Raw genomic sequence first — 16786 nt, 5'->3', positions numbered from 1 at the left:
ATTGGAATGGCAATGGTTAGCAAGTAGCAGACACAAAGCCAGACCTCCAGTGAGCTTCTCCTCCAGTGATATGGTGTTTACTGTGGGACTTCTAATCAGCCCCAGTAGCTGGGTCATTGCCATCCATGCAGGATGTCCAAGGCTCTATGAAGTATTTCCTCTGGCTTTGCACCATTTCCCAGGGTCACTTTAGAAAATGTGAAATTTTTCTCCCTGAGCAGGAATTTACGGAGGAGCTAGTGGAGTTGTTCAAGTGAACCGGTACGGACTTGAAGGGCCAACGTGGCCTGTTTCCGTGCTGTAAACGGTTATATGGTTATATGATATTTCAGATTTATTGTCAGAGTACATACATGAGATCACATACAACCCTGAGATTGTTTTACTTGCGGGTGAGGAAGATTACCGCTTAATGGTAGTGCAACAAAAACATGTACACAAATAAAGAAGTGTAAACAAACTGTGCAATACAGAGTGAAAAAAAAAGTGCAAATGTAAGATGAGCCCTTGATTGAGTTTGTTGTTGAGAAGTCTGATGGTGGAGGGGGAGCAGCTGTTCCTGGTGGTGCGGGTCTTGTGACACCAATACCTCTTTCCTGATGGTAGCAGTGAGAACAGAGCATGTGCTGAGTGATGTGGATCCTTGATGATTGTTGCTGGTCTCCGACAGCAGCGCTCCCTGTAGATGTTTTCGATGATGGGGAGGGTTTTATCTGTGAAGTCCTGGGCTGTGTCCACTACCTTTTGGAGGGCTTTATGCTCAGAGGTATTGGTGTCCCCATACCAGACTGTGATGCAGCTGGTTAGCACACTTTCCACCATACATCTATAGAAATTTTCCAGGGTTTCCAACGTCATACCAAACTCCTGAGGAAGTAGAGATGCTGACGTGCTTTCTTCATGATCCTATTAGTGTGTCAGGTTCAGGAAAGGTCCTTCAAGATAGTTTCTCCCAAGTACTGAAATTTGCTCACCTTCCACAGAGGCAAAAGCTCCTCAGTAAAGGGAGAGGGTGTCACATTCACCTCTCCCCCTATTCTGGGTCATCACTGAATGCCTCAAGCATTGCCATGGGAGTGAGGTTTGCGTTCTGTGTGAAGCAACTGCCTCTGTGCCTGTTACTCCTCGCTTGAGGTTGCAGTGGTGTCTTTAAATTGAGGGGAATCCAGCAGTGAAGTCAACCCCAAGTACAGGTTGGAGAATGTTTGAGGGGTTAGTCCAACTCTCCTTCAGCTGTCACTCTGCCTGGAGGAGGATCCCAACACAGTCTCAATCTGTAATTGAAGTATCCGTTTTCAGCTCTCCTTCCTTACCTTCACTGTACCCTGAACAGTTATCTTGCACTGTACTCTTTGGAGTTCAGAACAATGCGAGGGAACCTCTTAGAAGGATTTCGAATGTTGAAGGGCCTGGACAGAGTAGATGTGGCAAAGTTGTTGCCCGTGGCAGGGGAGTTAAGGATAAGAGGACACAACCTCAGGATTGAAGGGTGCCCTTTTAAAACAGAGATGCAAAGGAACGGTTATTGTAGTAGTTAACGCAGTGCTGTTACAGAAGGTTCAAATCCAGGGTTGCCTGTAAGGAATTTGTACGTTCTCCCCGTAACCTGCATGAATTTCCTCCATGTGCTGCAGTTTCTTCCCACCCTTCAAAACATACTGGGGTTGTAGGACAATTGAGGGTAATTGAGCTGGTGTTCTGGAAGGATCTGTTACTGTGCTATATGACTTTTTTTTTAAAAAAGCACGATGAACCTCTGGGATTTGCAATCTCGGGCAGCTAAGGAGGCCAGGTTGTTGGATATATTTCAGGTAGAGATCAATAACTATCTGAATAGTATCAAAGATTGTGGGGAGAAGGTAGGGAAATGAGACTGAGTGGAAGAATGAATTGGCTTATGATGGAATAGCAGAGCGGACTCAACAGGCCGAATAGCCTACTTCTTCTCCGATATCGTGCGGTTCTCCTGACCAGTTTCAGAGCTGCTGGAGTGGGGACGGTTGCAGGGTTCAATTGATCCCATTACACCAGTGGGGCAGGTATAAGGAAGTCCTCTACCTCATGGGTTCAGCCACCTGATTGATGGAGCAACCAAGTCATAGAAACTGGGAAGGTTGGGAATTATTTCCCAATTACCGTAAATATGCGTGTATAATGCGTTTTGAGTATAATGAGACCCCCCCATTTTTGAGGGGAAAAGGGGGAAAACATTTTACCCCCATGTATAATACAATCCCCCTCCCCTTGCCTGCCAAATTCGCGCTGCCGTCTCTCTTCCCCCTCGCCCACCCAATTCACGCTGCATGTATAATGTGGCCCCCTACTTTGAGCTCGAATTTTGGTACAACATTTTTCATATTATACACGCATATTTACGATGTATTTCTCTTCCCTCTATCTCTGCCACCCCATTCCCGAGCTATGGCACACCTTTCCGAATAATCAATATTATTGTACATTGAGAACGGGTAAATTGATATTCTGGTATTTAAGGGATCTTTGAGGAACAGTAATCTTAATATGATAAATTTTAAATGAAGATTAAAAGTGATTTACTTTAATCTGAAAGGTCTTAAATTTGAGCAAAGCAAACTGCAAAGATGTGAGTGGACTACAGTAAAAGATAAAACTAAATAGGCAACACCGAACATTTAAAGAATTAATGCTGAATTTGCAAGGTGAATATATTGCATTTTTATGTCAGAAAGAATGGAAAATGTAATTCAGCTATTGACACCAAGAGAAGTTCAGAATTTATTGTGTGACTGTCACAAAATCTGTTGTTTTGTGGCTGTGTTACAGTAGAAATATTACTATAAGTGACGTTTCAGAAATAAATAAATAATGCAAGAGACTAGGAGTAAGTAGTTCATGGTCCATTCAGGAATCTGACGGCATTGTGAGTTAAAATGGACCACATTTATTGATTATATACAATTTAAATAAGTTTGAATTAATCATTTTTTTTCTTTAAAAAAACTTTTTTGTTATATATTTTTTCTATATATGTTTTCTTTTTTTTTCTTTTTTTTTAAAGTTTTTTTATTAGTTGTTTTTTTTCGTTTAAGTTCTTTTTATTTTTGTTTTTCATATATTCTTATATAATAAAATATTTTGGATTAATAATTAATACTTAATTTTTTTTGTTTTTTATATATATCGATTTTTTTTTAAGATATATTTTTTATTTTTTTATACTAATAGTATTAATTCTTCACTCTTTATCGTGGGGGTGGGGAGGGGGGGTTTAGGGGTTAAAAATAGTTTTTTTTAGTCTTAGTTTTTAGTTGTTAGGGGGAGATGCTGAGATTGGTATTGTATTAACTATGTTACTTTGTACTTGTATTACTTTATTTTGTAATTTTTCTGTACATGAATTACTTACTTTCTTCATATGTTAAAATTAATAAATAAAGTTTCGAAAAAAAAAAAAAGGAATCTGACGGCAGTGGGGAAGAAGCTGTCCCTGTGCCGCTGAGTGCTCGTTTTTAGGCTCCTGTACCTTTTTGGTAGCAGTGTGAATGGGGCGTGGCCTGAGAGGTGGGGGTATTTGACGATAGAGGCTGCTTTTTTAATATACTGCCTCATGTAGATTACCTTGATGGAGTGAAGACAGAGTATGATGTTGATAAAGGTCAGAGTTTGAAAAGTGTGGGACTTGGATATTCTTCAGCATGAATTATTGAAGGTTATCGTGTGGAATAGCAAATATTAGGAAAGGCAAATAATATGCTGTCCTTTATTGCAAGATTGAGCATAAGAGTAGAGACATCAAGTTTTGATTATGTGGAGCCATAGGGAGCATTTGGAATATTATGTGCAGGTCTGGTCTTTTGACGAAGGATAATCTTGTGAGGAAGGTAAGGCAGAAAAGGTTCACTAGATTGATCCCTGGTGTCATGGGTTAAATATTTGTAGAGAGGTTAAGCAAACTTGATCTACAGGTAGACCCTGGCTTACGATGGGGTTCGGCTCTGGGACTCGCATCGTAAGTAGAAATTATTGTAAGTCGAGGTCTACCTGTACAAGTGGTGCACTGCCTTGTCCCTGCCCGGAAGCTGACATCCCCTCTCCTGCCCAGGAAGCCAACGTATCCACTCCCGCCGGTAGGCGAATGTGACGCCGGGTAACTAGGAACAGCGGCGTCACCTCGCAACCTACATTGTAATTTGGAATGCCTATGCAGATTGCCGAAGCCCTTCCCAGCAATGGCAATCTGCGCATACATTCCAAATCGCCTTTTTTGATAAAACGGCTTTAGGTCCGACAAAGCACGCTTCCTTGATGTCATTTCAAGAGGAGCGCCAAAATGATGACTTGGGGGTGGTGGGAAATGATTTGAGTGTGCTGATTGGACGGAAGCATTTCCTTCAGAGAAGGAAAAGCAACCGCGTTGATTCAGGTCTACCCCGACTTACCTTTTATTCAAAATGGATTCTGATAATCGTGATGTCAGAATGTTGTAAGTCGGGGTCTATCTGTAGAGTATTGAGGTTAAAAAGGTGAGGGATGATCTCATTGCAACTTAAAAAATTATTTCGTGGCTTGGTAGGAAAGATGGATTTCCCTCAGCTGGGTTAACTGGAACTAGCGGTCACAATCTCAAAATAAGGGATCAGCCACATCGGACAGACACGAGAAGAAATGACTTTCACCAAGAAGGTCGTGAAACTTTTGAATCCTGTATGCAAGGATTCGCCAAAGAGCAGCCTTTCAAAGCGTACTGGGGGTTGTAAGCCAGTTGGATGTAATTGGGCGGCATGGGCTCATGGGCCGAAAGGGCCTGTTACTGTGCTGCATTAAAAATTTTAGAGGCTTTGTTTCTGAGTACATGCAAGAAATAGATTTGTGGAACATTAAGGGTATTGGGGACATAGGAAGAGTGCAGAAAAAATGGTTGTAGAGCGCATTGAAAGAATCAAAGGCTTATTGATCCAAATCATGGCCTTTATTAACTAGAAGTCTGTAGCATATCACATGTAGGTCGACCAGTCCAGAATGACCTGGTCTGGCTAGGAGCAACCCTTTAAGACCTGCCAGTAGGTGTGGCTAAGCTCTCAACCAATCACAGTCATCTACACTACAATCTATACATATACACATTGGTGATGGAATCTGTACTACCACATTGGTGCTGAGGTAAAACATGATCTTATGGAGGGACAAAGCCAGTGTGAGCATCCTTGTCATCAGCACCGTGTTCCCACTAAACTGCACACGTGCATGCCACCGCACAAAGGGAATTAATGTGCGCACGAAAGGTTAGTAACCTAAAATAATGTAGTCATTAATAATTATATTTATTGAACATAATCTCTTCACTAACTGAATCTGTTAACAAGTTGGTCGGTTTTTCAAATACCACATTTGCCCATCACTAATTTACCTCACCTTTCCTGTAAACCTTTATAAACTGGGCTATTTTCACATTAAGCATCTGGATAGTTTGTCAACTAGCTTTGTAATTAAATGAGTTTTGATTGAACCATTTCCAGCAACTTTAATATTGATGGGTGTTATTAATTGATTTGGATATTACATCACATAAAAATAAGAAATACTCATTGATGCTTTATTTAACAGAACAACAAAGTAATTTAGAGTATAGAATAAAATCTTAACTAAACATGTTACTTCATAGAATGTAATCATAAAACATGCCAATATTGGCCATGAGAGATAGGCTGTGCCAAAATTATCTTGAAACAATTTCAAGGTTACATTTGCATAAGCATTCACGACGCGCATACTTTTATCATAGGAAAAAGATTTGCACAACATAAGATTTTTGCGCCCACTGACGACTAAAATTGAAAGGGAACATTGAATTTCAACACCTGATATTTTTTGTGTTTTTAATTGCTGTCATTCCTGTATCCCAAAAGTTTTAAGAAAATCTTGTGAATAAACAATTAATGAGGGTTAAATATATGGATTATCTTATGATGACACTATGGTGAGTCTTTCAACAGTAGTGGGCGTTGAAAGTGTTTTCAGCGATTGAGCTCTGCAGTTCAAGAAGGACATCGCCTCTGTGTCAGTCCTTGATATCCTTTCGTTTGATAGTTGATAGGTGGTTATGGTTTGCATATCACTGCCAGAGTGTGTTGTAGAAATTGATTTCCACAGTTCCCCAAGTGCCTTCCATTTCGTAGACACCAAGCCCAGAAGTCATTCATTTTCTTGGGAGTATGTGTACTACAGCTGTCATCACTGTAACAGCATTAATCTGTGGGCCAACCTCATGTTAAAATTGTGCATTACAATTAGGCTTCAAGCACTGAGCCTAAGGGGCTGTCTGTTTCTCCATCAATACCTCTTTTAAATGTTCACTTCATCGTAATGCTTTTATATTCCTGTTCAATCTATTAAACTGAGTTCTTATTGTCAGTTCCTTCAACATCATTTCATAACACCCTCCCTCCCTCTTCCCCCCCCTTCCCTTTCCTCCCCCTCCCTTTCCCAAAGCCTCTCTTGTCTCCATTCTTTTTACCCACTCCCTTCACCACCAGTGCTGTGTCCAGACATCCTCCACTCTGATCCCCCCCCTCAACCTTCTCCTGTGATTCCATGTTTGGAATAGCTCCTCATGAACCAGCTCCTGCTCTGGGTGATTGAGGTTCTGCAGGGTGACAGAGGGTGTAGCTGCAGCAGAAAATCTCCTCCTCTTCTCTATAAAGAAAATTTCTGCAGAAAGAAACGAGGCAGCCACTAGGATTGTGTTGCGTTGCTAAGCAAAGGTCACCTGGTATTTAGATGAGACCGCTATGCATGTACTTAATGCTGATGGGGGTCAAAACTGCTAATCTTACGAACACACACACACACACACACACACACACACACACACACACACACACACACACAATATTGCATCTGATTAAAACTGTCTGAAGAAAGCATAAATGATCATTAATGTTTTCTAGACTGTATTGTCAGGAAAATAGCTGAAAAAAATTAACATAATTGCTGCCCGTGTGGACGATCACACTGGGTGTCTTTTTGGACTGCAAGTACCTGAGTGCAACAGTCCCGATGGTTGGACGTGCAGTAGAGTGGATGACTAACAACGAATTTTCCCGGCACGATTTACACTGCAGGTTTCCTCCAAAAGGTTGTAGGGGTCCTGCAAGATAAATCGTGGTGCAGGAATTGACTTAAAATTCCTGCACGTTCCTTTTTAGACTTCCCGTGTAACGGCAAAATTCCTTGATTACATGCCTGCACTCTAAAAAAAACCCTACTGAAACTAGCAGTATCCCCTGATATCTGATATCTTGAGCCGACAGTACTTTATTTTAAAATACTGTGACCTCAGGGTCTGCGCCTAAGATGGCAGTGCCTGTGCTAGGCAGCGGACCTCAAGGATGCAGATTCCAGGAGAGCAGTGGACCGGTGGTGGGGGGGGGGGGGGGGTGGGCACCAGACACAGAGAACACCCTCTCCCATTGAGAAGCTGAGGGTAAGAGATGTTCCTGAATGGTTTTGGGCACGAAAGGCTTCCTGAGCGTATCGAAGTTTTGGATCTGGAGCTTAGGTTTCCCACAGGTAGAGCAAGAGCCTGTGAGATTGCAGAGGGAGGGCTGGCAGCGAATCCACGGACACAGAGCCTCTGAAGGGACTCTCTTTTGCTTCTTTTTCTCTCGTTGTTAGGAGTGCCTTGCAATGCCTGGCAGGCAAAGTTGGAGGATATCATGTATGTTACATTTTTATGTATTTTATATAATAAAGGGAACCTTGAACCTTGGGAAAAAATACGTCCAATAAATTATATCCAAGTGCTTGATTCTCTTTGAGTTTGCTCATTTTAGTTTGGTGTGTTGCAATTCATCTCATTGGAAGGGGATTACAATAGTCAGCCTCCCTTGCCACTATGATTGTTGCCCACCTCCCCCACCCTTTCCAACAGGGGCACCATCATGGGTACCTGTGGTTATAGCCAAACAGCCTGCCAATACTCACTCGTTTATTTTTACGTGTGGAATGTCAATCTGAATCATACACTGGAAGGTGCCCTGCACCAGATCAAATTTGTTTGAAGTAGCTGTGTTTGATTATGCAAAGGTGATTTTATTTAAAAAAATATTTTCCTGTTCTGATTGGATGAATGATGGCCTGAAGTGCTATCATCTTTTTGTCAGTTTAATATCCAGCCACATACAGACAAGGACCCCTCCACATTCTCAGGAACCCTGTTACAGGCACTTCTGTGTGACAGGACAGAATGGATCACCTGCCACAGCCATATAATTTTTCCCAATGGATTCGCAATGTGTCATGTTGACTGTCTCAATGTTGGGGGGGGGGGGCAGACAGGCTCCCACAGATTTGTATAGTTGTAGACAAAGTGTTGAGGATTCAGAAAAAATACGGTCAAGACGTGCAAAGAGGGAGTAGAGAGAGAGAGAGAGAGGAAGGGACACTAAAAGTCAGCCCACATTCATTAGGAGAAAGTGTAGAGGTAGAAAAATTGCCAAATGTTCAAGGTAGAACATACATTTTCATACCTCATCCTGTGTTCCCCTCCACCAGACCTGTGACCAATCTATTATCTTCCAACTCATTTTTTTATGCCAGCAAAGAGACTCTCAATGTGCTTTGCATGAAGGAATCAAGGTCGTAGAAATGTTCAGCACAGAAACCGGCCCTTCAGCCCAACTTGTCTATGCTGGCCAAATTGCTTCCCTGAACTGGCCTACATTTGACCCATGACCCTCTAAACCTCGACACAGTTAGTGCAATGCTGTTTTGGCGCCAGTGACTGGGGTTCAAATCCGGTGCTGTCTTGTACGTTCTCCCCTTGTCCGCGTGGGTTTCCTCGGGTATTCTGGTTTCCTCCCACCCTTCAAAATGTACTGGGGGGGGTGGTTGTAGGTCAATTGGGTGGCACGGACTTGTGTGCCGGAAGGGCCTGTTACCGTGCTGTATGTCTAAAAGAAAATCAGTCTGCTGGAGGAACCTTGTGTTGAGGGGTGGGGGAAGAAATGATCAACATTTCGGGTTGAAACTCTTCATCTACACCTTTGATGGTGCTCAACCCTCTGATTTCCCACCGTGGAGTGTTTTTTTTTTTGCTCTCGCTTCCAACATCTGCAGGTTCACCCTCTCAATCTTTCTCATTCAAAGTTCTTTTATTGCAACAATCAAATTATACTAAACACAGCAAGTTCCCACAAAGCTGATGCTTCAGTGATATTAGTTGAAATAACTTGATAGGATCACTTGTTTCAACTGAGACTGCAGTTTAATGTCTCATTGACAAGATGACTCCTCCAATAAGCTGGCACTTGTTCAGAAGCTCCCTGGAGGGTCCTGATTGTGACTTTGTAACTGCAATTGGAAAGTGGCTTTGTGTAGGTAGAAGAGAAGACAGGGGCCAGTTTAAGATGAACATTGCACAGAGAGAGAGAGAGATAAAAGAAAATAAATCCGTGCTGGAGAAACACAGGTAAAGTGAAGAGATCTGTTGTGGATTTGAAAGGCGGTAGAGGTCAACTGAGACACTGGACCTAAAGGAACCAGTCAGGTTGGATTAGGTAAAACTTGGGTCTTGAGTAAGACATGGATGAAGATTAACAGCAGGCTGGAACTAGAATCAGTCAAAGGTATCAGATAAAGTTGTTTGAAGAACTAACAGAGGCAATCGGTAAAACAAATACAGAGGTGTGATTTCTCTGGATTTTCAAAATATATTTGATAAACAAGTTTGCATTTTAAAATATCCTGGGGTCATGAAAGGCGCTGCAAGTTTTATTCCTTTTTTAACACGCTTTGTCAAAAGGTGAATGTTGATAGCAGATGGAATTAACCAGAATGTCATTGAATGGAAACATCTCACAGTATCATTGGTTTGAAGATAGGGGAGAGATTTTCATAATGGAGTGGGATCTTTGCTACAGTACTATTCATTATTACAGTTTGTTCTTCAGAGAGTCTGCACTTAAAGGCTGTTAAAGGTGACCTCGGTGTAAAATAGACTCTTTGGCTAAGTCATGCCATGCTCCTATCAACCCTCCAAACCATCAGCTGACAGTGTAGTGTCTGCAGCGATGTGCAGACTTTCCAAAAAATAGAGGAAATCTAGGCAGTTGTTAGAGGTCAGCACGACACTGTGGGCTGAAGGGCCTGAAATGTGCTGTCGATTTCTACATTCTAAATGGTATTTGGAGAGACGTGCTAGCCAAGGTAGTTCTGACTTGTTTCCTCACTATTGTATTTGTGTTTCCTTGCTGCGGGAAGTCTTGGTGATGAGCAGAATTTATTTGTAACCTGACTTAGAGTTGAATAGTCACTAATGTTCCAAGATGATGTTTTTAACTTGCCTGATAAATCAAATAATGTTTTCAATTAGTTCAAAAGCAAGTCTTTCTCCCCCCCCCCCCACACCCCCACCCCATCTACATGATCTTATGGGAATGTTGTCTGAAGAGGGCGCGTAAAATCATTGAGGACCCTTTCCATCCTGCACACAGCATCTTTCAGCTGCTCCCGTCATGGAAGAGGTACAGGAGGATCAGAGCCAGCACCACCAGGCCGAGAAACAGCTTCTTCCCAAGGGCAGTGAGAATGGTGAACAACCGATGGAACTGCTCACACTGACCACCCAAGACACTCACATTCACGAGCAATATTTATTTATTTATTTGTGCGCGTAAACTTGTTCTGCATATGTATGTCGTAATGTCTGCATGTTTTGCATCGAGGACCAGAGAACGCTATTTCATCAGGTTGTACTTGTGCGATTAGATGACAATAAAATTGATTTGAAGTTCCTACAATCCCTTTGACCAAGTAGCTCTCATCTGCATTAAATGTCTCCCCTGCATTTGATAACAATCTTGTTGGGGCAGCCTGCACTAAATGGCTGGCTGTATTTTATTTGGGACTCCCATGGATGGAAAATAAAATGATTCCTCCTGCGATTTCCCAGTATACAATATCTGTGATCAAAGTTCCTTGCCGGTTAAAGGACACTCCAGCTACAAGGAACATTTAAGACATTTAAATTTCCTTGCAAACCCTATCTTCTTGGTCATCAGCATCAGTGCTTGTCTTAATTTATTTAAACCTGACAAATGTTTCCCAAGAGTGGCACGGTTGACATAGCTCTTACAGTGCCAGCGACCCAGGTTTGAAACCGGTGCTGACTGCAAAGAGTTTCTGTTCTCCCAGTGTATGCGTGGTTGCCCACTGGAGGCTCCGGTTTCCTTCCACCCTTAAAAGGAAACATAAAAGGGTTGTAGGTTAATTGGGGTTTGGGTAGCACAGGCTTGTGGTCCAGAAGGGCCTGTTACCATGTTGTATGTCTAAAATTAAAAGCCCTGGAAGAGTTAACAGATGTGCAGAAGTAATCAATGGGTGGTGCATTGGTAGAGCTTTCTCTACATTCGTTAGAGCAGCTGATAAATCACCCCATTGATTCTGTGTTCCTCTTGACTGTTGGGCTGTGTGAGTGTGTTACTGATTCTCGTGAGCTTCTGTTGAAATGTCAAATCCTAATTATTTCTCAGGATGGCAATTGGTGTAATGGTTCATACCAGCATTTTGATTAATCTCTAGCATTTGAGTGACTTCCTAGTTCCAGTTGGAGAAGTTTATCTAATTATCTGCATTAATAAATAAAGCTCCTTGTTGCTGAAACATTGATTCTACTTTCTTTATATGAAGGATGATGGCTTCAGAATTTAGTCACATGGAGCTGTTTCTTTCAATGGCAAACAACTGAAAGCATTTACTTTTGGATCGGATCAAACATTTCTGGATCAAGTTGCACCGGTTTGGATATTGTTCTGGGTTCTGGATGAATCACCCTTGATGCGATTTCCCTTGATGGGGAGGCACAGCAGGACAACTGTTAGAGTCTTTTCCTCTTGACGCCAGTGACCCGGGTTCGATCCTGACGTCAGGTCAATGAAGTTTCCATGTTCTCTCTGTGACTGCTTGGGGTTTCTCTCCATGCTCTGGTTTCCGCCCACATCTCCAAGATGTGCAGGTTGGTCGGTGAATGTATATAGATGAGTAGTAGAATATGGGGAGAGTTGATGGGAAGGAGAGGAGGATAATTAAGATAGTGCACATGGATGGTTGATGTCCGCACGGACACACACAGACAACCCAATGCTCTGATACCCCTGCAGTTAAATAGCCCACAGCCATCAACAGTTCACTGAATATATTTCAGCCTCTAGGGCAGTTGCTGAAGCGTCAGTGTCTTTGAGGAAGGGAAGGAGCGATTGGGTCAAAGTAGTACCCTTTGTCTTTTCCCTCATAAAAGGTCATCATTGTGGGCCACAGTGACCAAAGCAAATAGCTCAGCTACCCAGCCATCTCCCTCCAATATGCCAGTACAATCTTGTGTTAAATGGCAACTGTTGCTAATGGACTGAGGCATAGATGGATTGGATGAAGCTCTCAATATTGTTGAGGATCTGGAGATGGAAAATTCAGCTTGCCTAAGACTGCAATCACAATGTGCCAACTGGGAAAAATAAGTGCCGACCAACCTAAAACGAAGCTGATCTATGAAATGGGAGAATCATACAGACTGCAGGTACACCCACCAATGGTGGTGTAGAGAAGCCAACATCGATAGTTGTAGTTAACCATTAACTTTTATTAACACCGGGCCTGGTTTATTTCCTTTCAATACTAATTCTAGACTCATTGATGGAGAAATTCTCCTCCTATTTATTTCAGACAGCAAGTGTTTGCAGGACATGTCTAATGTGGGTAAACAGAGTCCATCTCCCTCTGTGCTTTCCTACAGTTTTTTTTGTGGCAAAACAACCACTTTGGTCGAGGCCCTCCTTGTTCAAGCTGTCCAACTCAGCGTAAGTTGCAGGAAATGTGAAGCAGCAAAACATTACTGCAGTACAACTGTTCTTCAAGTTGCGATTGGGTTAAGCCAGCCTTGAATTTGGCATTCTAGGAAGAGATCAGGAGCTTCTGAAACTGAAGGCTTGAATAGCTCGTGGCCTAAAACCAGAGAAAAGGAACTGCCATTCCCAGATATCTGAGCTTTAGCAAGTTCATCACAAAGGGAAAGAAACTAAACCACAAATTAAAAGGGCTGCTATCCGGGGACTCTCCCTTGTGTGGAGGTTGAATTGAAAATTGTGTATTAGTGTTGGCGATTGGATTGGAAGACATTCCAATGTGGTGTATGAATGTTCACACTCGAGACCATGCACAGTATTCACCGTGCATGTCTGTATTGTATAATTCGGATCTGCCCGAGGTGCTTTGCTGATAAAATTGGCCCCTCCATGGTATTTTAAGGATGCTCAGAGTTTATAGCCGACAGATCTTTGAAAATGACAGGGATCATGAGCTGATCCAGCCACCCATTCTCCAGCTTTCTTCCTGTAACCCTCAATACCCTGACTCCAAATATCTGTCAATCTCTGTTTTTAATACATCCAACAACATCGCTTCCACAGCCTCCTATGGGAACGAATTCCACGGACTCATAACACACTGACTAAAGTAATTTTTCTGCATCTCTGTTTTAAATTAACGCCCTCTTATCCTAAAGTCGTGCGCTCTTGTCCCTGACTCCCCTACCATGGGGAAACATCCTTGCCATATCTCCTCTGTCCAGGCCCTTCAGCAATTCAAACTGCTTCTACGAGGACCTCCCCTTCATTCTTCTGTACTCCAACGAGTACAGTCCAAGAACCAACAAACATTTCTCATCTGCTAACCTGGTAAATCTTCTCTGAACCCTCTCCAATGCCAGCATGTCTTTTCTCAAATAAGGTGCCCAATACTGTACACAGTATTCCAAATGACATCTTACCAATGCTTTATAGAGTCTCAACATTACACCCCTGCTCTAGAAATGAATGGCAGCATTGCATTCACTTTTTCCCCCACCGATCCAGCCTGGCGGTTAACCTTTCGAGTATCCTGCACGAGGACTCCCTTGGCACCTCTGAAATTTTGAATTTTCTCCCCGTCTAAATAAGGGTTTACCCGTCTTTTTTTTTCTACCAAAGTGCACGACTCTACACTTTCCAACACTTACAATGAGGCCGATAGCATCTGAATCTCAACACGCTGTTGACAAGCAGGACTTTTGTATCTGTTTAAGGTAGTCCAGACAGCGGTAGCGAATGGAGAGATCACTTGAGAAGTATGAGTGAGACTGACACCCAACTGCATAGTCAAGCATGGATTCACAGTGTAGCCATAATTATTAAGTCGTTTCAAGTGTGCCATTAAACACTGCAATCAATAGTGTATTCATTTATAATACATTGCTTATGAAACACAGGGTAATAACTGAGTGATTAATAACATAATTAAAACTGATGATGCCACTTGCTCAGAGTGCAATGTTTCGGGGTCTTATCATTTGGAATCGTTGGAATTTAATGAATGATTTGGCTCTGACAGTCTCTGCACGGAATTCCAGCTCAACCAGTGCTGAGTATTATCTCTTCCGAAGACTTCAATTTCACCCACAACAATCAACAGTCCTGCTGTGAGCTACAGTGACAGGCCAGTGGGTGGGATGCAAATTTAATCCACTCCACAGACTCTCACTGATTTGTTGCCTGTGAATTTATGGTGTCAGGTCTGCATTCTGCAATTTCTTGCTCAAGGGGTTCTCTCCTTTATCATTTTATACTTGAGCATTAATATTTATGGCATTGCATTCGGTAATATAAACAATTTTTTCTGCTCTCAGTTTTTATGTTCATTTAACCAGCCAAGAATTTTTATGGTAACTTTATGGATATATTTGTTCTCTCAGGTGGATTTGTTTAGGCTACACTTGCCATGCCCTGACCTTGGCTGGTGTTGTGTTTGCAGTCCTCAATTATATCTCACAGCAAGGATGTCAGAATTGGTTGGGGGTGAGGTGAGAAGTAACCAGCTCTGTGTGACTGTAGACAGACTTGGGAATGATGAAAGGAACTTACCATCCTAGACTCTCATATTCATTTAACTATTTGTATAGGTGAATACTTGTCCTGCATACGTATTGTTTGTCTGTATGTGTGTAATGTCTGCATGTTTTGCACCGAGGACCAGAGAACGCTATTTCGTCAGGTTGTACTAGTGCAATCAGATGACAATAAGCTTGACTTGAACTTGGAACTGGTTACGATGCTCATCCCAATCCTCCTTCACTGACACCCAATGAGTTGGCATCTGTGTTGACTTACAATCCGGGGTGGGAAAGGAGCATTCACAAATATCAGGGGATCCTTTTCACAATGCCTTGGCCTAAGCCTGTGTTGTTTCTAAGACAATAGATTGCTGCAATTGTTTATAGTTGTACAACACACTTGATTACAGTGTAAGAATTAATCTGGGCTCCACACTCCCTCTGTGGAGCAATAAGTCCCATTGCTAATTATGGATATGCACTCTTGACCAGACCCAATTATTGGAACTACCTGAAACAAACTGTGAAAACAAGCTAGTCAATCATTTTCTTCGAACCCCAGACACTTGATTGGTGAAGTGATGCCATAGTTCCACCTCTGCTCCACTCACATAACTTCTTGCTCTCGGTATTCAACACCAAGGACTATTGGGTATTCATTGCACTCTCCACTGTGCATCGAGGTACAGGAAAATCATCAAAAGCTGTAATTGCTCAGGAAGCAGATTGCTTTTACCACAAGAAATCATTCAAAGCAGGAGTCAGGTCTAGGAAGTACTTGAAAACAAAATAATCTCCTTTCCCTTCACCATCTTCACCCAGTCCATCTGTACCCTTTACACCATGGGAGTCTGTGCCCTGTAAAGTGGGATGTATTTTGTGCTTATGAGAATTGTATGAAATAACTTCATCAAAGCATGATCCAGTTTGACCAAGCCCCCGGAGCTAAAAAGTCAAAGCCCCGCCATATTAAAATAACGTGCTCAACACAGCGAAACATTCTGAGGTGTTTCAGATGAACACTATAAGACAAAGTTTGAGCCAAATAAGGGATTGTTGGAGCTGGTAATCAAGATCTTGGTTGTTCAAAGAGGAAAGTTTGGAGGAGCATCTTGAAGGAGAGAGATGAACAGACCAGGAGTTCCAAGACCCGAAGATTCCGGTTATCAAGCCAAAGCCCATTGTGTGTAGAATAACTTGAGGCAATTCTGAGAGAGGCCACACCAGCCTGAGAAATTCAAGTCTTTGATAAATAATGATTATGCTATTATTTCAACCAGTATTGTTACAAGCTATGATGTAAGACATAGGAGCAGAAATAGGTGATTCAGCCCATCGAGTCAAGGTATTATAGTATTATTTTAAGGCAACAGGCCCTCGAAGCAGAAAAGGCAAGGTTGGAGAAGGAGTAAAAAATGGCTAAATTAGTGGGCATTGCAGCACCAGAGTGTATGGAGCTGCTGCCTGATTTGGTCCTAACCTCAGGTGCTGACCATGTGGAGTTCTCCCTGTCACCGCCCAGATTGCCGGTGCATCACTGAAAGCAATCCGTCAGGGTGCAACACTGTGTGTTGCGGAAACTGCTCTGTCTAAGAAACTGCAGGGGGTTGTGAATGTGGCTCAGGCCATCACCCTCCCTTCCATCTACAACTCCCACTGTCTTTGGCAAGCAGCTGACATATTAAAAGACTCATCCCACCCCAGCCACAATCTCTTCACACCCACGCCCATCAGGAAGAAGGTTCACGAGTATGAAATATTCAAAACCGTTTATTTTGCACTGTTATTACATTCATTAATGAACTATAAATTGTAAAATGGTTGAATGTACTATATAGTAACTGAGATCTCTCTCTCTCTCTCTCTCTCTCTCTCTCTCTCTCTGTGTAC

General features: G+C 42.3%; 1 protein-coding gene across 14 annotated transcripts in view; it reads left to right on the top strand.

Moving 5' to 3' along the window:
* The window catches only part of LOC138754543 (kazrin-like), a 539176-nt gene that overhangs the window by 286944 nt on the left and 235446 nt on the right, over positions 1–16786 (top strand). The window lies entirely within an intron of this gene.

Source organism: Narcine bancroftii, chromosome 2 (assembly GCF_036971445.1).
Source record: "Narcine bancroftii isolate sNarBan1 chromosome 2, sNarBan1.hap1, whole genome shotgun sequence".
Taxonomy (NCBI): domain Eukaryota; kingdom Metazoa; phylum Chordata; class Chondrichthyes; order Torpediniformes; family Narcinidae; genus Narcine; species Narcine bancroftii.
The sequence above is the reverse complement of the archived record's forward strand: the minus strand, read 5'-3'. Positions and strand labels throughout refer to the sequence as shown.